At 41.8% G+C, this 21,899-nt stretch overlaps 2 protein-coding genes across 6 annotated transcripts in view; one reads left to right on the top strand and one right to left on the bottom strand.

Annotated features, from left to right (window-relative positions):
* The window catches only part of cyhr1 (cysteine/histidine-rich 1), a 100,712-nt gene extending 88,962 nt beyond the window's left edge, over positions 1–11,750 (bottom strand). Inside the window, exon 1 of one of the 2 annotated variants that reach the window (XM_048612882.1) lies at positions 11,672–11,750. The gene's annotated coding sequence lies outside the window, so the exon portion shown is untranslated. Of the gene's footprint in view, positions 1–11,432 lie in introns of both variants that reach the window. The other variant, XM_048612874.1, reaches the window with a different exon arrangement.
* The window catches only part of LOC109924381, a 236,088-nt gene that overhangs the window by 195,495 nt on the left and 18,694 nt on the right, over positions 1–21,899 (top strand). The gene's annotated exons all lie outside the window — the stretch shown is intronic.

Raw genomic sequence — 21,899 nt, 5'->3', positions numbered from 1 at the left:
GTTCATCCAGCTCTGCACCTTGTTGTCTCTATTGGCATGGAACCTGTTGGCAGCAGAGTGCATTTATTAGGGAGCTTTCCAATATCATTATAGTTTCTAAATCAATAAAAGGTTCAAAGAAACTACCTTTATAATATCGGCACAACCATAGTCTCTGGAGTTTGGTCCTCAGACTGATATGAAGGAATTATTTGAATCAGTCAGCAGTGAGGGGCAAGTGGAAGAGAAGTGAGAGTTAACAAGGAGAATTCTGTACAGCAGATAAGGAAAATGCAAAATATGAACTGGCAAGATCAAAATTTGAAAAACCACACTGAGTCATTTATAAAATTAGAACATTTTTATTAGCACATTTTAAAAATTATTTAACAAACAAACAAACAAACAATCTGGAACATGATACAAAGCAAAGAGACATGAAGACATAGTGCAATTTTTTTTTCAAATTCAAATTCAATCACCAATCTTCAGAAACTTTCAAAGTAAGGGACAGGACTTTTCTGGGAAACAGAACGAAACGTCACTGGTCCCAATTCTCCACCATTTTCTCATCCCACAATATGCTGACTTTCTAATGTGTATCTGGAACCCTTTTAAACAGCTCAACTGACTGAACTCATTGCCTTCTGGGGCAGTGCATTTCCACATGCTTTGAGCAGAATCAATAAACTCCAATACTATATACTGCACAAATAATGCTGTTTGTCAATAATATAAGTACATATCATACAGAAATGCATTTTTCTTCTATCCTGTTCTGCAGCTAATCACTGGAGTGAAATCTATTTACTTGAGGGACTTCTTGTACCAGTACTAAATACAGAATGTACCCTAAATGCATAATTCACAGCAGAGAATCAGCATCTGGTTTAATGACAGTGACAGTACCGTGCAAAAAAATGGAAAGGCAGCAATTCTATCAACATCCCAACCAATAATTAAATGAGGACACATTATGAAGGGGGAAAGAGTAAATGCACTATTGGTAATAAAATTATTATAGCTAGCAAACTTGATCTCAGCATACTTTAAAAACTAATTTAATTCAAGGAGTCTGCAGACTAATCTAGGAGGGTTCATTGAATTTCAGAACACAGCAAAGATACTAATGTCACACAAACATTTTGCAAATCACTTAGTTATAAGACCACAAGACGTAGGACAGCAGATACATCACAGAAGGAAATCCTTTATCAGCTCATAGGGCGCTGGCTCTTGAAAAGGGCTGATTATCCAACTCCCTGCCCTTTACCTGCAATTTCATTTTGTCAATTATTTATCTAATTTCATTTTGGAAATCACTTCCCCTGCCATACAAATGGTGTCTTCCAGATCACAATTCGCTGTGCATAATCCTCAACTTTGAGGGGTTTATCAGAAAAGGTGGTTGAAGAAAATGGCAGACATTTAACAAAGTAGTTCAAGAGTCACTGGGAACCCAGGAGATGGTAAAGGAGTTAGATAAATATTTTGCATTAGTCTTGACAGTAGAAAACACTGATAGCAATACAATAACCATCATGATAAAGAAAATGCTAGGGAAACCAACTGAATGCATCCTAGGATATTAAAGGAAGCATCTACAGAGTTACTGGATACACCATGGTAATCTTCCAAGAATACTTCAACTGGAAAACTGCCAATGTAACACTTTTATTTAAAATAGGAAGGAGACAAAAAAAAGAAGATAACAAAGAGGCTACAGAGGAATATAGGCAGATTAGGTGAGTGCACAAAAATTTGGCACATGGAATATAATGTGTGGTAAGTGGACTGTTGGTCTTTATTTCAAAGGGAATGGAATGTAAAAATAGGGAGATTTTGCCACAACTATACAAGGTACTAGTTAGACCATATCAAGGGAAGTGATGACCCAGTGGTTTATCACTAAACTATTAATCCAGAAACCCAGATAACGTTCTAGGGACGTAGGTTCAAATCCTGCCACAGCAGATGGTGGAATTTGAATTCAATACAAATCTGGAATTAAGGGTCTAATGATGAACACGAATCCATTGTCACTTGTCAAGAAAAACCCGTCTGGTTCACTAATGCCCTTTAGGGGAAGAAACTGCCTTCCTTATGTCTGGCCTACATGCAACTCCAGATCCACAGCAACCTAGGTGACTCTTAACGGCCCCCTGGGCAATTCGGGATGTACAATAAGTGCTGACCCAGCCATGATGCATAATATCCCGTAAATGAAACCCTGGAGTACTGTCAACAGTTTTGGTCCCCTTATTGAAGGCAAGATATAATGGCATTGGAGGCAGTCCAGAGGAGGATCATCAGGCTGATATCACTGATTTATGAGGAAGATTGTTTTCGGTTGTATTTCTCCAAACTCACTGGAGTTTAGAAGAATGAGAGACCACCTTATTTTTAAAACAAAAAGTTTCTTGGGGGACTTGACAGAGTGGATCCTGAGAGAATCTAGAACCAGAGGGAGTAATATCTGCAGAGTAGCCAATCTGCAGTATTCTTTACTGCAGAGGATGGTCTCATTAAATAGATTCAGGCTGACAGATTAAAGTCAGTAATGTAAATCATGGAGGGGATAAGGCAAGAGAGTGGAATTGATGATCCACTGAAAGACAAACGGGCCAAATAGCCCACTACTGCTCTTACATCTATAGTCTCCTTTGCCAAAAATCTTTAATCCGTCCCCTCTGGTTTATGCCTTCCTGCTAGTTTCTTTCCAGTCTTTCATGACTCAATTCCACTCAAATTTCCCTCTATCTTCCCTGCTCCCAGAACAATCACAGTTCCTCTCGCCTCTCCACATAAAACTCTACAGATCATGAACAAAGAAGAATTTCGCAGTTTTCTACACAAAAACAGAAATTGCTGGAAAAGCTCAGCAGATCTGGCAGCATCCGTGAAGAGAAAATCAGAGTTAATGTTCTGGGTCTGGTGACCCTTCCTGTTCTAAGGAAGGGTCACCGGACCCAAAATGTTAACTGATTTCTCGTCATTGATGCTGCCAGACCTGCTGACTTTTCCAGCAACTTGTTATTGTTTCTGATTTACAGTATCCACAGTTCTTTCGGTTTTTATTTAGTGATTTTCTACCTTACTCTGCCAGGGACAGGAAGGTTTCTGACCTGTCAAAGCATATTCACCTAAATATGGCATACTGAACACTCCCACCTCAATCAGCTCCAAAGAAGAGTCATCCAGACTCGAAACATTAGCTTGCTCTCTCTCCATGGATGCTGCCAGACCCGCTGTGATCCCCAGCATTTATTGTTTTCACTCCGATCTCACAGATTTACTTTCAGCACCTGTACTTTTTCCTGTTCCTCTGTTCTATCATTCAGAATAGGGTAGAACTGGAGATCGGAGATATCTTTAAGCAAAATTCCAGGTATTCCACTAATTTGTAGCTTAATAAGGCAACCTTGTGTCCATGCTGACATCATAGCCCAGATTAGTTCTGTACTCCTGAACACGGACAACAGGTGGGGCAAGGAGATTATATAAAAGTAATGGGGATTCAAAATAAAGCCACATTTCTAAGTACTGAATGTGCTCAATGGAAGTGAACACCCTGCTTAACTAGATGCCTTTGAGCAAGGCACATCCGCATGCAACCTAAGCTGCATCTTTTCAGTCTGGTATAGTTTTATTATAGCTTGAAATCAGTTAGTTGGTTAAATGACACCTGGAGCAATTTTAAGCAGCACCCATCATTATTGCTGCTGTTTAACCTGCATTTCACTTTATATTGGATAGGAAATAACTGGCAGAAGAACCAGAGGTTCACAAGGGGAAACATTTTCCTTTATAAGTCAGGGAGAATTTAATCATAGAATCCCTACAGTGTGGAAACAGGCCCAACAAGTCCACACCGACCCTCAGAGGATCCCACCCAAAACCACCCCCTACTCCCCATAACCCACCTAATCTATACATCCCTGAACACTACAGGCAATTTAGCATGGCCAATGCACCTAGCCTGCACATCTTTGGACTGCGGGAGGAAACCCACGCAGACACGGGGAGAACGTGCAAACTCCACACAGACAGTTGCCTGGAGGGTAGAATCGAACCTGGGTCCCTGAAACGGTGAGGCAGCAGTGCTAAACACTGAGCCACTGTGCCGCCCTGAGCTCTTAAGATCTGGAATGCGATCCCTTGACTATGTGGAGGCATTCAATGTGGCTCTCAAAATCGGAAATGGATAATTTTGAGGAGGAAACATTTGGAGATCCTTGGAAGTGTAGATTAGTCTACTTGGGCTGCAGTTGAGAGCAGCATTGATATAAAAGGCTGAATGGCCCCCATCTGTACTGTAACCATTCTAAATTATACTATAACAGATAACAATAGGTAGATAGCTTCTACCAAATCTACCTCTTTCAATGCAGCCTTTCATCTCAACATCTACCAGATTCAGCTGCACAGTACATGGCTATTTTGCACTGCAACAAGTTTCAATTTCAAACTCAGTCACACTTTACAGTAGAATTCATAAATTCAAGACCAGCAAAAACCTGCAAATCACAGATATTGTACCATAACCCACAGTGCAATCAGTGCATCTAAAATCATTCTGCAGATACTTAGGCAAATTTCTGCCAGCTTTCACCACCTGAAAGCAGTCTACCTGTTGCTCACCCAAGTGACAAATTCTCTCTACGAATGTTGTTAAGGCTAGGTAGATTATTTCAGGAAAGTCTGATTCCTACCCTAAACTGACTTTCCAGCAGGGACAACTTGACAGTGATCCAAAGCAGGTAACTTTTGTTTTTTTTTTAAAAATCCCTGGCCCTGGGGCAGGAAGGTAGTCTTGAGCAGAATCAGGCTACAATCGCTAACTCAGTGCAGAGCAAGAAGCTAACATGCCTCCTGCGGAGATCATGTGCTACATCTCTCTACTGAATCACTACATTTTTATTAAACATAGTATGCAAGTGTGGCCAAGATCTTCTATAGCTTGCATTTACTTTTGCTAAGCCTGTGACATCACGGCTCATGATCATCAGCAGAATCATTAAACATGGAGCACAGGAAGCACCTCTATCCCATCTTTCATGACTACAGGGCCTTAGTTTGATGCTGCTATCGATAATGAGGAAGATGGTCTCAGGCTACAGTCTATTATTGATCAGCTGCTAAAGTGGGCAGAGTAAGGGCAAATGGAATTTAATCCCAGTAAGTGTGGTGTGATGAACTTTGGGATGATATGGATATACACAAACGTATGGAGGACCTTAGGGACTACTGACGAACAAAGGGACCTCGGTATACCAAGCCCATAGATCCCTGAAGGTATCATCACAGGTGGTCAGGGTGGTGAAGGCAGCATAGAGGATGCTTGCTTTTATTAGTCAGGATGTAGAATACAGGAACAAATAAGTCTTGTTACAACTTTAAAGAATACTGGTTAGGCCACAGGTGGAACACTGTGTGGCAACTAAAACTGCACACAAAAGGACATGACTGTATTGGAGAGTGAAGAGGAGATTCATCAGGATGCTGCCTGGACAGAAAGTTTCAGTTATGTGGAGAGACTGAATAGGCTGAATTTGTTTTCTCTGGAGCAGAGGAGACTTATGGAGAGATCTGACAGAGATATACAAAATTGAGAGGCATAGACAGAGTAGATCGTAGAGTCTTTTCTCCGTGCCAGACATGTCTAAGACCAGGAGACACATGTTTAAGATGAGAAGCAGGTGGTTTAGAGGAGAATTTTGAAAAATATTCTTACACCCAGGGTGGCAGATATATGGAATGTGTTGCCTGAGAGGGTAGAGGAGGCAGGCACTCTCGCAACATTTAAGGAGTACCTGGATGAGTACTTAAAATTCCAGGGTATCATAGATTATGGACCTACTAAAAGGTAAATGGGATTAGTGCAGTTTGGCGTTTGTTGGTCAGCATAGACATGATGGGCCTGTTTCTATGCTATACGACTCTCTATGCCTGTATAATTGTGTGACTTGTTAAGTCATTTCAGGAGGAAGAGTCAGCCACATTATAATAACTCTCAAGTCATACCTAGGTTGGATCAGATAAGAAGGGTAAATTTCCTTTCCTAAAGAACATTATTTGCATCTACTGTGACCTTGTTTTTGATGTCAATGCCCCGATAAACAAACCAAAATCCAATTTCCATTGTGAAGGCTTTCCAATTGCAGTCTCTCTTTTTATGGCATATGATGAAAACAAAACAAAACACAGCCAAACTACTACAATCACACCATGCTTGAACAAGTTACGTTTTATATTTAGCCCTTAAAAGAAAGTGAAGAATAAAAGTTTTCCCCAATTAGAATACACAGAAGTCAAAGGAAAACTGAAAGGATAGCTGCCACGCATTGAAAGCCGCTCCAATGGCTTGCACACCCCCAAATTCTTGGCAAGTCCTCAAATTGTTCCATCTGGAAAATATCAGATTTTGGCATTGGTGAACAGTAGAATACTGCTCACAAACAAAAGCAGGTGGTTGCAGGAAAAGTTCAACAGGACTGGCAGCATCTGAGAAATCAGAGCTAATGTTTCAGGTCCAGTGATGCTTCCTCAGAACTCCGATGCTGCCAGACCTGAACTTTTCCAGCAACTTATGTTTTTGCTCTTGATTTACAGCATTCACAACTCTTTTGGTTTTTACTTAGTAGAATATTGCTAGCCAAGAGATACTCTAAAATCTGATCCTATTCAATAATAAATTAAACCAAACAACTGGAAACTTAAACAAATTAAAAATGAGAAACACTTGTATTGTAAAACAGCCTGCAGACGTAGAGTAAAATATTAGCAAAGTAATTACAGCACATTGATAGCTCAGCTAAATCCCTACAGTGCTGCGACAGGAGATTCTATATAAAGCCATTTAAAAGATTACAGGAATCAACATTCAACTTCACCTAGATGTAGCAAGAAGAATCATGTTCTTTTAAAGAACTAATCAATCAGAATTAGTCCAAGCTCCCTCTCTTATGACCTACTCTTTCTGAATGGGATCAAGCCTCAAACAAAGGCCGACATCAACAACTCTGGCATCCAGTAATTGCACATACTAGTCTTGGATTGCCAGGTACTCTGTATCACAGTGTAATTTTAATTTCAGCTTAAGCAGCTTTGCCAAATCACTGAATTTGAAGATAGTTTTGCACCAAAACACACTGTAAAGATGGCAAACCCCAACACCCACCTCTATCACCAAAATATCCTCCAAAGATGGCCAATTCTGACAATTTAGAGGCACACTGGCATCGGACACTCAGTAGTATATCCGTTGTGTCTGTGAACAAAATGCTCGAGTCCCATAATTGGGTACAATCCATGAAATTAAAATGCAGCTCAAACTAACCATGCTGATATTTTCAGTTCTACAACACACATTTATGTACAACCTTTAACATTGAAAAGCATTATTAGGTATTTCACCTAGGTTCAAGAAGGGATCCTAGAACACTGGATGTGGAAAGCCAGCCAGAAGACCAGAACTGAGAAAAGATGGACAATGGTTCATCAGCAGATGGACTGTTGAAAGAGTTGAGGATGATTATATCGTGCAAGTAAGTCTCCCTTGTAATGGAAAGGACACAGAATCAGAAACTCAACTGAGAAACACAATTTAACCTGGAAGTTAGGTCAGGGATATTGGTAGAAGCTATGGCTTGTGAAAGTTTTGCTCTTCCTAACGTTCAAGTGAAGGAACTTATTTTATCTCACATCAGACTGGATGATAGGATGTCTGACAACACTGAGGCAGGAGCTGAGAGAAGACCACAAGACGATAGCCTACCGGTGCAGAATTCAGCCTTTCTGCCCATTGAATCTTCTCCACCATTCGATCGTGGCTGATATTTTTCTCCACCCCATTCTCCTGCCTTCTCCCCATACCATTTGATCCTCTTATCAATCAAGAACCCGTTTATCTCTGTCTTAAATACACAGGATGACTTGGCAATGAGTTCCAGAATTATCACCCTCTGGCTAAAGAAATTCCTCATCTCAGTTCTAAAAAGTATTGTCCCTTCACTCTAAGGTCGTGACCTTGGTTCCCAGTCTCTCCTACTAATGGAAAAATCTCCACGTCCACTGTATCCAGGCCTCTCAATATTCTAAGTTTCAATGAGATCCCTCCTCATCCTTCTAAAATCTGAGTACAGATCTAATTGTAATACTGTTACATCGGATTCTCTCTCTCTCAAACTGCAGAGTGAATTCTATCATATTATGGTCACTGACCCCTAGGGGTTCCTTTACCATAAGCTCTCTAATCAAGTCTGCCTCATTACATATCAAATTGAGAACTGTGTGTTCCCATGTGGGCTCTACCACAAGTGGCTCCAAAAAACCATTTAACAGACATTCCACAAATTCCTTTTCTTGGAATTTGCTACCAAATTGATTTTCCCAGTCCTCCTCCATATTAAAGTCTCCCACGATTATTGTAATAATGCCTTTCTTATATGCCTTTTCCATCACCACATCCTGACTACTGCTACAAGGTCTCTGCATAATTTCCATTGGGGTCATTTTTGCTTCTGCAGTTCTTCAATTCTGCCCATACAGAATCTACACCTTACAACCCTATGTTACATCTGGCTATTGATTTTATTTAATTTCTTACTTGTGGAGGATCCATCTCAGCCTCTTCCAGTGGTCCCCAGCATTACAGATACCAGTCTTCAGCCAATTCGATTCACTCCATGTGATATCAAGAAATGACTGGGGACACTGGATACTGCAAAGGATACGGCCCTAACAACATTCCAGCAATAGTACTGAAGACCTGTGCTCCAGAACTTGCCGCTCCCCTAGACAGCTATTCTAGTACAGTTACAACACTGGCATCTACCCAAAAATGTGGAAAATTGCCCAAGTATGTCCTGTATATAAAAGGCAGAACAAATCCAACCTGACCAATTACTGTCCCATCAGTCTACTCTTGATCATCAGAAAAGTGATGTCAGTAGGTGTCATCAACGGGGCTATCACACAGCACCTGCTCAGTGATGCCCAGTTTGGGTTCCACCAGGGCCATTCAACCTCTGACTTCATTACAGCCTTGGTTCAAACATGGATAAAGGATCTGAATTCCAGAGGTGAGGCAAGAATGACAGCCCTTGATGTCAAGGATGCATTCGACCGAGTCAGGCATGAAGAGAGGCCCTAGTAAAACTGGAGTCAATGGACATCAGAGGACAAACTTGCAGGTAACACGTAGGAAGACAGCTGTGGTTGTTGGAGGTCAAACATCTCAGCTCCAGGACATGTCTGCAGGAATTCCTCAGAGTAGTGTCCTAGGCCCAACAATCTTCAGCTGCTTCATCAATGACCTTCCCTCAATAAGGTCAGAAATGGGGATGTTCGCTAATGGTTGCACGATGTTCAGCACCATTCGAGATACTGAAGCAGTCCATGTTCAAATGTAACAAGATCTGGTCAATATCCAGGCTTGGGCTCACAAGTGGCAAATAACATTCACACCACGCAAATGCCAGGCTATGACCATCACAAATAAGAGACAACCTAAACACTGCCTGTTGGCATCCAATGGTGTTACCATCACCGAATCCCGCACTACCTACATCCCAGGGGCTATCATTGACCAGGAACTCAACTGGACTCACCTCAAACAGTGGCTACAAGAGCAGGTCAGAAGCTAGGAATACCGCAGTGAATAACTCAGCTCGACTCCTCAAAGCCTGGCCACCGTCTACAAGGCACAAGTCAAGAGTGTGATGGAATATTCCCCACTTGCCTGGGTGGGTGCAGCCCCAACAAACTCAAGAAGCTTGACACCATCCAGGACAAAGCACCCTGCTTGATTGGCACCACATCCACAAGCATCCACTCCCTCCACCACCAACGCTCAGTAGCAGCAGTGGGTACTATCTACAAGATGCACTGCAGAAATTCACCACAAATCCTCAGACAGCACCTTTCAAACCTATGACCACTTCCATCTAGGAGGAGGGGGGGGGAGCAGCAGATACATGAGAACACCACCCCACTGCAAGTTTCCCTCCAAGCCACTCACCATCCTTCCTTAGAAATATATTGCTGTTTCTTCACCGTCACTGGGTCAAAATCCTGGAATTCCCTCCCTAATAGCATTGTGGATCAACACACAGCAAGTGCACTGCAGCGGCTCAAGAGGGCAGCTCACCACCACCTTCTCTGGGGCAACTAGGGACAGGCAATAAACACTGGCCAGCCAGTGACGCCCACATCCCACAAATGAATTTTAAAAAAAACCCACATCTATGATGCCCACAACACCTTATCCATCAATTTCAATCTACAAGCGCTACAAGTTCACTTACAGTATTTCGTATACTGCATGCATTTAAGTATAACACCCTCAGTCATGTGTTGACTGTCTCCTTCTCATAGTTATCCCCTTATCTGCTGTGCCTGAGCCTTTCCAAATTCTGTCCTAACATTTATTTTGGAAACTGTAATAACGTCTAAATTTTTCCATGCAACTGAACCCCACCCCTACTACAACTCTATGTATGCAATTCACCAGGACTCCAGTCCCAGCATGATTCAGGTGGAGCCCGTCCAATTGGAACACCTCCCTCTTTCCCCAGTACTTGTGATAATGTCCCATGAATTCAAACCCATTGCTCCCACACCTATCTTTGAGCCATGCGTTTACCTCGAAGTCTTGTTGACCCTATGCCAATTAACTTGTGGCTCAGGTAGGAGCCTGGAAATTACTACTTTTTTGGTTCTGCTTTTTAAATTTAGCCCTTAGCTTCTTATTATTCCCTTAGCAGACTTCTTTCTACTTATATCATTGGTATCTATGTGGACCACGACAAAAGGATCCTTCCCCTCCCATTCCAAGCTCCTCTGCAGCCCAGATGAGATAGGATAGGCAATAAATCCTGGTCACCAAAAAGCACCCATAGGTGAATAAAAAAATTATTTTACCAAATGGCAGAGCATGCTTAATTGGCCTACCCTTGCTCCTCTTTCTTATGAATCATCCTCATCTATCTTTGTGCAGTGGTCACTCTGTCCAATGTTATATGAACAAATGCAAGTGTGACAGTCTCATCGTCACATTAAGGATACTTGCCAACTTGTGGTGTGGCACCATCAGCATTCTAAATGGGATAACTTGGAATAGATCGAGCAACTCAAAATTAGGCATTCTTGAGGCACTGTGTGTCATCAGCAGCAGTAGAATCATACAGCATCACAATCTGCACCCTCACAACCCAGTATATCTCCAACTCTACCATTTCCATCATACCAGGGAAATCAACACTGGTTCAACGAAAGGTGCAGGAGCAGCACTGGACATACCGAAAAAAGTGTCAACCTGATGAAGCCATAATACAGGGCTACTTGGAATGCCAAACAGCATAACAGACAGAGTCAAGTAATTCCACAACAAATGGATCAGATTGAAGAATGGGTTAAAATCCCATCATGACAATAAAGTTAAATTCACTTACTCATTAAATTCAATATAAATCCAGAAATATAAAAGGGTGACTCCACAAAGGTGACCATGAAATTGTCAACTGTGTTTATTAATGCTGGAGAGACAGGAAATCTGCCACCTTCATCTGGCTTGGCCTCAGTAGCAATATTCACACGCATGAAAGAATAAAATTAAAAAATAACACCAGAATTCCCTCATATATAAGGATATACACAACAAACTGCAGAGGATCCAGAACACAACACTCACCACCTTCACGAGAGCAATTTAAGATGGGTGCCAGTAATTTTCACATTCCAAGAATGTCAATGATTTTTAAAACATTCAAAGTAAACAAACAATTAACTGCACAATAAATGGCCACAGCCTAAAGTGACTTTTATTCAGAAAGAGGTCATGAAATAGATTAAAAGTACCATGTCCTGAAAAATGACTGATAAGCTCATGGGAAAGCAACGTGAACACATCCCATCATCTATTATCTGCGACTAAAGGCAGACAAATTTAAGATAACTGGTAAAAATATCGGAGGGAAGATAAAGGAGAACATTTGCTATAAACCATTCAATCTGGAATGTACTATTTGAAAAAAGAGAGTGCACTGTGGAAGCAGATTCAATAATGCCAAAGTCTTTGTCAAGGGTTAGATTTTAAGAAGCAACACGAAGAACGAGCAAGAGGTGGAAAGACAGAGATATAGGGAGACAATTCCAGATAAACATATGGCTACCAAAAGTGAGCTGATGGAAATTTAGGATGTACAAGAGGCTAAACTAAGACAGGAGACATCGGACAGCTTCAGAATTGGGTGTGGTTAGGCTATGGTGAGAAACATTCAAATAGATTAGAATTATCAATTTGATGCACAGTCTGACTGGAAGTCAATATAGGTTAGCTAGCACATGAGGACAAGCAAACAAGATTTTCTACAAGTTAGGAAGTGAGATGAAGATTTCTGGACAAGCATAAGCTTACAAACTAGTAGAAGATGGAAAATGGACAGAGATCGCCAGAATTGTGCAAAAAGTACAATTAGAATTTAAAGCACCCAATAAAAGGTGAGACAAGAGTCATGAAATAGGATCCTAATATCAAAGATTATAAACTATGGTTGTAAAAAATTCAAGGCAGAGGCGACAGTTTGGTAGAATGAAGTGAACAAGCAAAATGAAACAATTTTATAAAGGATGCAATTACAGAGCCCAGGAGTTTTGAATCTTATTGAGATAAGACAGACACCAAATGGAATAGAAAAGGTTAATCCTAAAGCCATTATTTTAAAGATGGAGTTAAGTTTAAACTGGTTGTAGTTTGATTTCAGGCAATATTTCTACACACCATGAATAATGTCTTCCAGGTATACTGTAGTGTCAAAAGTTCAGGAAGTTAAACTAGGTAACAGCGTAGCTGCAGTTTCTATGGACAAATGAACTGAATGCACAGCCTCATCAGTACTGCTGCTTTTGAGCATAAAGACTAGCATTTGTAACGAGAACAAATGTTCAAAGAATTCTTATTAGTCGGAAGGCAAATGCACTGTATTAGAAATCAAAGGTGCAAGTTTCTGTGATTCTTTAAACATCCAAGTATGGGGAAACGGAAGTGAAAAAGAGGGGGCGAGGGCTCACAGAATTCAAATGCCATATTCTAATTCCTTGTTGCAATATTTAATAGAAAAGCTCAAATCACCTACAAATCACAATTTGGACACGCAATGTAAAATAGGCATTACATTAATTTTACACTATGGATGTTGTACATAAAGAAAAAGGGGATCCGAAAATATCTCCAGATCTGTCTGGATCAGGAAATCCTTGGTACAATACCATGAGACTGTTACTGAAGTCATGAAGGAGAAAACATTTCCGACTGAAAACAATCCTTCACTTGTGTAAATATCTGATTTTTTTTCTGTGCAGAGATTAAACTGAAGGATGTTTTGAAGATGTACACAACATCATGCAGCCCTTTACAACAGTTCTTCACCCTAACGTGAAACGATCCTGATGTTCTTGAACAATTGAAAAGGGACATCTCCGATACACACACAATTCCAACTCATACACAGACAGCAGGGCACCAACTTACAAAATATCCATATAAATGGACTGTAAAAGTAAATTACTTCATTACATGACATCGTTCCATCATTGTAACCAATGGTTCTATCAAAAACACAGTTGCTGACTGGAAGAAATACAGAAAGACCCTAGGTAAACAGAATAGGCGTTGTTCAATAAAATAGCCCACTCTAGATACTGGAGATAGTCGGAACGCAGATGCTGGAGAATCTGAGATAACAAGATGTAGAGCTGGATGAACACAGCAGGCCAAGCAGCATCATAGGAGCAGGAAGGCTGCTCCTACGATGCTGCTTGGCACACTCTAGATACTACACACTTTACAGTCACAGAGATCTACAGCACTGAAAAAGGCCTATCGGCCCATCAAGTCTGCACCAGCCAAAAACAACCACCTAACTACTATAACCTCATTTTCCACCACTTGGCCTACAGCCTTATGCCTTGCCATGCAAGCGTATATCTAAATTTTTAAAGGAGGGTTTCTGCCTCTACCACCCTTAAAGGCAATGAGGGTCCAGATTCCCACCACACTTGGGATGAAAGATTTTTCCTCTCATCCCTTCCAAACTTCCTGGTAAACTTCAATCTATGTCCTCGGTCACTGACTCCCTCCATCAAGGGGCACGTATTTTTTTGTCTATGCTATGTTTCTCAATTTTCTACGTCTCAAATTATGACAGCTCTCCATCTCCTCTGCTCTAAGGAAAACCCCAGGTCTGTTCCAATCTCCTCATAATTAAAACTCGCCAGCCCAGCTAACATCATAAGACCATAAGGCATACAAGCAGAAATTAGGCTATTCAGCCCATCGAGTCCACTCCACCATTCAACCATGGCTGATAAGTTTCTCAATCCCATTCTCCCGCTTTCTGTCTGTAACGCTTGATCTCCTTGACAATCAAGAACCTATCTATCTCAGTCTTAAATATACTCAATGACCTGGCCTTCACAGGTGTGGCAATGAATTCCATTGATTCACCACTCTCTGGCTGAAGAAGTTTCGCCTCATCTCAGATCTTTACTCTAAAGTTGTGCCCTCGGGTCCTAGACTCTCCTACCAATGGAAACATCTTCTCAACATCCACTCTGTCCAGGCCATTCAGTATTCTGTAAGTTTCAATTAGATCCCCCCCTCATCCTTCTAAACTCCACTGAGTATAGGCCCAGAGTCCTCAAACCTTCCCCATACATTACGCTTTTCATTCCTGGCACCATTCTCGTGAACCTCCTCTGAACCCGCTCCAGGGCCAGTACATCTTTCCTGAGATATGGTGCCCAAAGCTGTGCACAATACTCCAAATGTGGCCTGATCAGAGCCTTGTGGAGCCCCAGAAGTACATCCTTGCTTTTATATTCAAGTACTCTCAAAATAAATGCCAAAGTTGCATTTGCCTTCCTAACTACCGACTCAACCTGCAAGTTTACCTCCATAGAATCCTGGACTAGAATTCCCAAGTCTCTTTGCACTTCAGACTTCACACTTTCCCACATTGTACTCCATCTGCCACTTGTTTGCCCACTCTCCTAACCTGTCCAAATCCTTCTGCAGCCTCCCCGCCTCCTCAATACTACCTGTCACTCGACCTATCTTTGTATCATCTGCAAACTTAGCCAGAATATCCACAGTTCCTTCATCGAGATCATAATGTATGAAGTGAAAAGCTGTGGTCCCAACACTGACCTCTGTGGAACACCACTTGTCACCAGCTGCCATCCTGAGAAAGAATCTGCTTTCTGCCAGAGAGCCAATCTTCTATCTATGCTAGCACCTTGCTTCTAACACCATAGGCCCTTATCTCACTCAGCAGCCTGCTGTGCAGCACCTTGTCAAAGGCCTTCTTGAAGTTCAGGTAGATAACATCCATTGGCTCTTCTTGGTCTAACCTGCTCGTTACTTCCTCAAAAGAATTCTAACAGATTTGTCAGGCATGACCTCCCCTTGACGAAGCCATGCTGACTTTGGCCTATTTTACCATGCACAGCCAAGTATTCAGAAATTTCATCCTTCACAATGGGCTCCAAAATCTTACCCACGACCGTGGTTAAGTTAATCAGCCAGTAACTTTCAGTCTTTTCTCTTGCTCCCTTTTTAAACAGGGGTGTCACTTTAGTAATTTTCCAGTCCTGGTGATTTATCCACCTTCAGAGTAGTTTTTCTAGCACCTTCTCCTTGGCGATGGCCACCATACTCGGCTCTGCCCCCTAGCGGTCAAATTTTTGGGATACTACCCATATCTTCCACCGTGAAGATTGACGCAAAGTAATTATTCAGTTCCGCAGCCATTTCCTTGTTCCCTGCTACTATCTCTCCAGCATCATTTTCCAGCTGTCCAAAGTCCACTTTTGCCTCTCTATTGTCCTTTAAATATCTAAAGAAGCTCTCACACTCCTCCTTTATATTACTGGCTAGCTTACCTTCATATTTAATCTTCTCCCCCCTTATTTCTTTTTTGTTGCCCTCTGTTGGTCTTTGTAAGGTTCCCAATCCTCTTGTTTCCCACTACCCTTTGCCACATTATATGCTTTCTCTTTTGCTTTTATCCTTGACTTCCCTAGTCAGCCAATGGTTGCCTCATTTTCCCTGTACCATGCTTTTTTTCTGGGGATGAATTTTTGCTGTGTCTCCTAGAAACTCCTGCCATTGCTGTTCCACGGTCTTTCCTGCTTGGCTCCTCTCCTAGTCAATTCCACCCAGCTCCTCCTTCTAGCCTCAATTCAGCTGTAATGCCATTACCTCTGTTTCTAACTTCTCCCTCTCAAATTGCAGAGTAAATTCAATCATATTATGATCGCTACCTCTTAAGGGTTCCTTCACCTTAAGCTCCTTTATTAAGTCTGCCTCATTGCACTACACTAAATCCAGTACTGCCTGTTCCCTAGTTGGCTCCACCACAAACTGCTCCAAAATGCCACCTCGTAGACATTCCACAAATTCCTTTTCTAGCAATCCACTACCAACCTGATTTTTCCAGTCCACCTGCATATTGAAATCCCTGGATTATCACCATAATTTTGCCTTTCTTACACCTTTTCTATCTCCTGGTGTATCTTGCGCCCCAGCTCCTCACTACTGTTTGGAGGCCTGTATATAACTCCAACTATGGTTCCTCAATGCTACCCACAGATTCTATACCGTCTGATCCTACTTAATTACTTACTATTGATTTAATTTCATTTCTTACTAATAAGACAACCCCACCCACTGATCTTTTCAGTAAGATGTACATCCTTGTATATTAAGCTCCCAATCCTGATCCCCTTGCAACCATGTCTCTGTGATGCCCACCATGTCATATCTGCCAATTTCAATCTGCGTCACAAGCTCATTTACCTTCTTTCTTATACTGCGTGCATTCAGATATAATACCTGGTAACTCTCCTCTGCAATCACATCCCTCCTATACAGAGGATCCCAGAACTGCACACCATACTTTGAGAGTATCACCATTTCCACAGTCCCATTATACTTCAGCTCTGCATTCTTCAAACCTCGTATCCCGACACACATCCCAAAAGGTAACGGGACTAAGTGTGCCATGTTGTGAGGAAAGATAAAGTACTATATTCAAGTCATAGAAGCATAATGGCTAAGTAATTGCTTAGCAGGCAAAGCAGGAGCCAGTTTTTCCCAACCTCAGGAAAAATACTCAGGGTGCACCCCTGGATGTAGTTGTGTACCAACTGAATGCACTACCGGCAATGGTCTGCACAGTGAATCATCACCAATAGACTTCAACTCACTTGCGGGCAACTAATTTTTAAATATAGAGATTGGAACTCCAGGTGTCTCCCATATCATTAAACCAAAAAAGAAAGAATGAAAATGTCACCAATGTAAGTACTGTAAAAGCTTCTCTGTTCCTCTTCCCTATCCTATCCCATTGATTTGGTTCAAACAAGAATCTCGCCCACTCTTGCTCGTAAGGATACGTCACCTCCTTTGTTAATGTAATTCGAACTATTGCAGTCAGTGGAACTTGTACCAAATTGGCAGCAATAATTTCTACTGAAATTTTGTTATAAAGCTGAATAAACGTAGATAGACACACATACCAAGCAAAATTTGAGTGTGCAGATACTCTGTCAGGGGCCTCCATCAGGGGACAGCTAGTCACAAAGTATTTGCTGCTGTCATTCACAACGAAAGCCTGTAACCTCAGACACCCCCTGCATTCCAACCAGACTGAGAATAGTCACTATCAAACATCACTCAGGGCTAGCTGCCAGGAGAGTTCTCAGTGGTCGTGGACAAAGCTTGCAACAGTGAAGGGAGAGTTTCAGTGTTAGCGCTAATAGTTTTCCTATTAGTTAGTGACCGCAAATAAACATGCTCCAGCATAGGTGTGGTATATCATGCAGCGCATCGGACAATTGAGTCAGCAGTAAAATAGTGTGCACATTTAAGAGTGCAGAATAAATCTCACTATTAACTGGATGGTTACATCCAAGAAATAATTTCAATACTCAAAAAATTTATTTCAGCAGACAACTCTATACACAAACATCCAACACCTGCCAATATCAGAAACTGTACACTTCCAATTTACTGGACAGCAGTGGGACTCAATTATACCTAATTTAAGTTAGGGAGGAGATAACACTGTGGTATCGTCATAGGAATCCAGGTTCTAGGGATTCAGTTTGGAATCTCAACATGACAGGTGGTGGAATGTGAATTCAATAAAGTCTGAAATAAGTCAGTCAAATTATGATTACGGAACCATCGCCAAGTCAAAACAGCCCACCTGATTTACTAATTATCTTTAAGGAAGGAAAGCTGCCATCTTGAGCACCTTCTCCCACATCCTAACCCCCAATCCCACACACTAGGCCTTGTCATTACATGGACTGCTATAACCCCATTATCAACTAACAGTCCCTATTAGCAGCTGTTTATTCAAGGCTGACCCTTTACCTATTCCTTTGTCCAACTGTTTTTCTCTCTTTGGGTTCTATCTCCACCTATTGTTCACCTCTCCTCCATTCCACCTTCTGTATAAATACCAACCTTTTCCTAGTCACCATCAGTTTCGAAGGGCCACCAGACCCAAAACATGAACTTTGCTTTGTCTCCACAGATGCTGCCAGACCTGCTGAGCTTTTCCAGCAACACACACACACACACACACACGTTTGGGTTCCATGAGAGTTACGCAGCTCCAGACCTCAACACAGCCTGGGTTCAAACATGGACATAAGAACCAAATTCCAGTTCCTCAGGAGGACATCGTAGGCCAAAGCATCTTCAGCTGCTTCATCAATACCGACATAACAGGTCCACAGCGGTTGCCATTTCCTTAGCCCTGCACTCATCCCTGGAACATCTGGACAAGAACACCTACGTCAATTACAGCTCTGCCCTCAACACCATTATCCCCTCCAGACTGATCTCAAAACTCTGAGACCTTGGTCTCGGCTCTGTCCTCTGCAACCAGATCCTCGGCTTCCTGACCCATAGACCGCAATCAGTGAAGATAGGTAACTGCACCTTCTCCACCATAATCCTCAACAAGGATGCATTCTCAGCCCCCTACTGTACTCCCTGGCCACAAAATGGGTATGCAAATTCCAAACAAATGCCATCTATAAGTTTGTTGGATGACATCACCGTGATAGGATGGATATCAAAACAACGATCAGTCAGAATATAGAAAGGAGATAGTGGGCTTGGTGTCATGGTGTGATGATAACAACTCTCTCGATGTCAACAAAACAACTGACTTCAGAAAGAAAGAACAAACGAAAGAACGAACGAACGAACGTACATGCACCCATCTATATCAACGGAACGGAGGTTGAGAGGGTGGAGAGTGTCAAGTTTCTAGGAGTGACGATAACCGACAACCTGTCCTGGTCTTCCTCAGGTGGCTTAGGAAATTTGGCTAGTCCATAAGGAACCTCACCAACTTTTACAGATGCACCACAGAAAGCGTACTATCTGGGTGCGTAATGGCCTGGTGTGGCAACTGCTCTCCTTAGGGCCGTAAGAAACTACAGAAGGCGGTGTGCACAGTCCAGACCATCACAGAAGCCAACCGTCCCTCCATGGATTGCATTTACACTTTTCGTTGCCATGGAACGGCTGGCAAAGACCTCTCCCACCTCGGTAATGCTCTCCTACAACCTCTTCCAGGCAGAAGATACAAAAGCTTGAACACACGCACTAACGGATTCAAGAACAGCTTCTTCCCTGTCATTATTAGGCTGACGAATGGACTCTCTAACATCAAATAATGTTGATTTTGCTTCACATACCACTTGTGCAGTGTAACTTGTATGCCTCATTCTGTCCAAGCACCCTATGATCTGTGTCCCTGCTTACTACTCACAAACAAAGCTTTTCACTGTACATAGGTACACATGACAATAAATCAAATCAATTAACCATCCCTCCATCATAAAGGTCAAAAGAGAGGATGTTCATTGATGACAGCGCACTGTTCAGCATCATTCACCAAACCTCAGTGAAAGAGAGACCTGGACAACAATCATGGCTGAGCTGACAAATAGCTAACAATAAAAACCGAAAGAACTGCAGATGCCATAAATCGGGAACAAAAACAAAGTTGCTGAAAAAGCTCAGTAGGTCTGGCAGCATCTGTGAAGGAAAAAACAGAGTTAACGTTTCGGGTCCAGTGACCTTTCCTCAGAACAATGTTCCTGCCATACCAGTTCCAGGCAATAATAATTTTCAACAGAAGAATCTAACCATTGCACATTCAGTGGGATTACAAATCACTTAATTCCCTAATGTCAACATCTTGGGGATCAACATTGACCAGAACCAAAACTGGACTGGCCGTATAAACGCTGTGGCTAACAGCAGGTGAAAGGCTGCAATAACTTGCCTCCTGACTCTCCCCAACTACAAGGTACATGTTAAGGTTGTGATGGATTATTCCTCACTTGCCTGGATGAGTGCAGCTCCAACAACGCTCCAGAAGCTTGTCACCATCCAGGACAAAGAAGTTCATTTGATTCGCACCATATCCACAAACATTCACTCCCTTCACCACTGATGGACAACAGTATAGAACAGTATACAAGATGCAAAGAATGGAGGGATATGGACCAAGGGCGGGCAGAACGGATTAGTTTAATTCAGCGCCATGTTCAGCACAACATCGTGGACCAAAGGGCCCGATCCTATGTTGTTTTGCTCTAAGATACATTGCAGAAATTCACTAAGATCCTTTGCACCTTTCAAATCCACACCCTCTACCACCTAAATGATTTGCAAGTTCCCCTTCATGCCACTCACCATCGTGACTTGGAAATATTTTGCTTTTCTTCACTGTTGCTGGTACAAAGTCCAGGAACTCCCTCCCCCTACAGTAAATTGGCTGCAGCAGTTCAAGAAAGGCACCTTTTCTAGGGCAATAAATGCTGGCCCAGTCAATGAAACCTACAGCACCTGAAAGAAAGTGTCTGTCTTTTTGTTTGGTAGTGAATCAATAAAGACAAAGACAATCATATGATACCCAAGAGTCACTTTGTTTAATGTTGTGCTCATTTTTACAGACCGATTAGACTCCTTTACAAAATGTCTAATAGCACTGCTACAAGCACTGCATGTTGAATTTTTTTGCACTCTTGATCTCCATACAGTGTCATTCGCTAGTGAATTATTCCCATTTAGAAGCAGTAATGTTATTTCTGCCCGCAAAGCTTGAAGGAATTGTGCACCTTCAACACCTTTTTTCAGTTTGGGATGGTCGGGGATTTATAACATTTACTATGGAGCTTCCCGAATGTTTTCACATTGTGACCCCATTTTTAAGGCTTGAAAAATATCATGACAGTACTTGGACATGGTTCTCAAACATAACTTGGCACCAAGTCACACATGGAGATTAGAACAGGTGACAAAACATTTAGTCAGAGTTGGATTTTAAGGCATTTCTCAGAAGGGAAGAGGGGCACACAAGTACATGCTGGGAAAGTATTTAAGACAGCTTCTGTGCTTCAATAAGAATGAGAAGTGACAGAAAAAGGAAAGTTACTAAGCATCAGACTGATCGTAACATTTGGTGGTTACTATTTTAAAAGTTTTCTGTGGTCTGAATGTAGAGAAAGTGGACAGCTCTGTATTATTGATTATACTGTTCTCAGAAGGAGTAGTGATGACTCAGCATTTGTTTCTATTGAAATTCTATCCTCCAGAATTAATCAGACTGCAAAATAAATGCCTGCTCCTCTAGATCTGAATGCCAGTTTGAGCATTCAATCCAACTCCTAAGAGTTTTGTGGCTGAGGGTTTGAAGCCGATGCAGCAGCATGCAACATGTTTATTGACCTTTATTCTATAAAAAGTATAATACCGCCAGCAGTAACTATGACAACAAACTTCAGAGCTTTAATTTCCCTGGGCTACGGATTGGGCTGTTTAAGTT

This window comes from Rhincodon typus, chromosome 2 (assembly GCF_021869965.1).
Source record: "Rhincodon typus isolate 14 chromosome 2, sRhiTyp1.1, whole genome shotgun sequence".
Taxonomy (NCBI): Eukaryota; Metazoa; Chordata; class Chondrichthyes; order Orectolobiformes; family Rhincodontidae; genus Rhincodon; species Rhincodon typus.
Note: the sequence above shows the minus strand (reverse complement) of the source record. Positions and strands in the feature narration are given on the sequence as shown.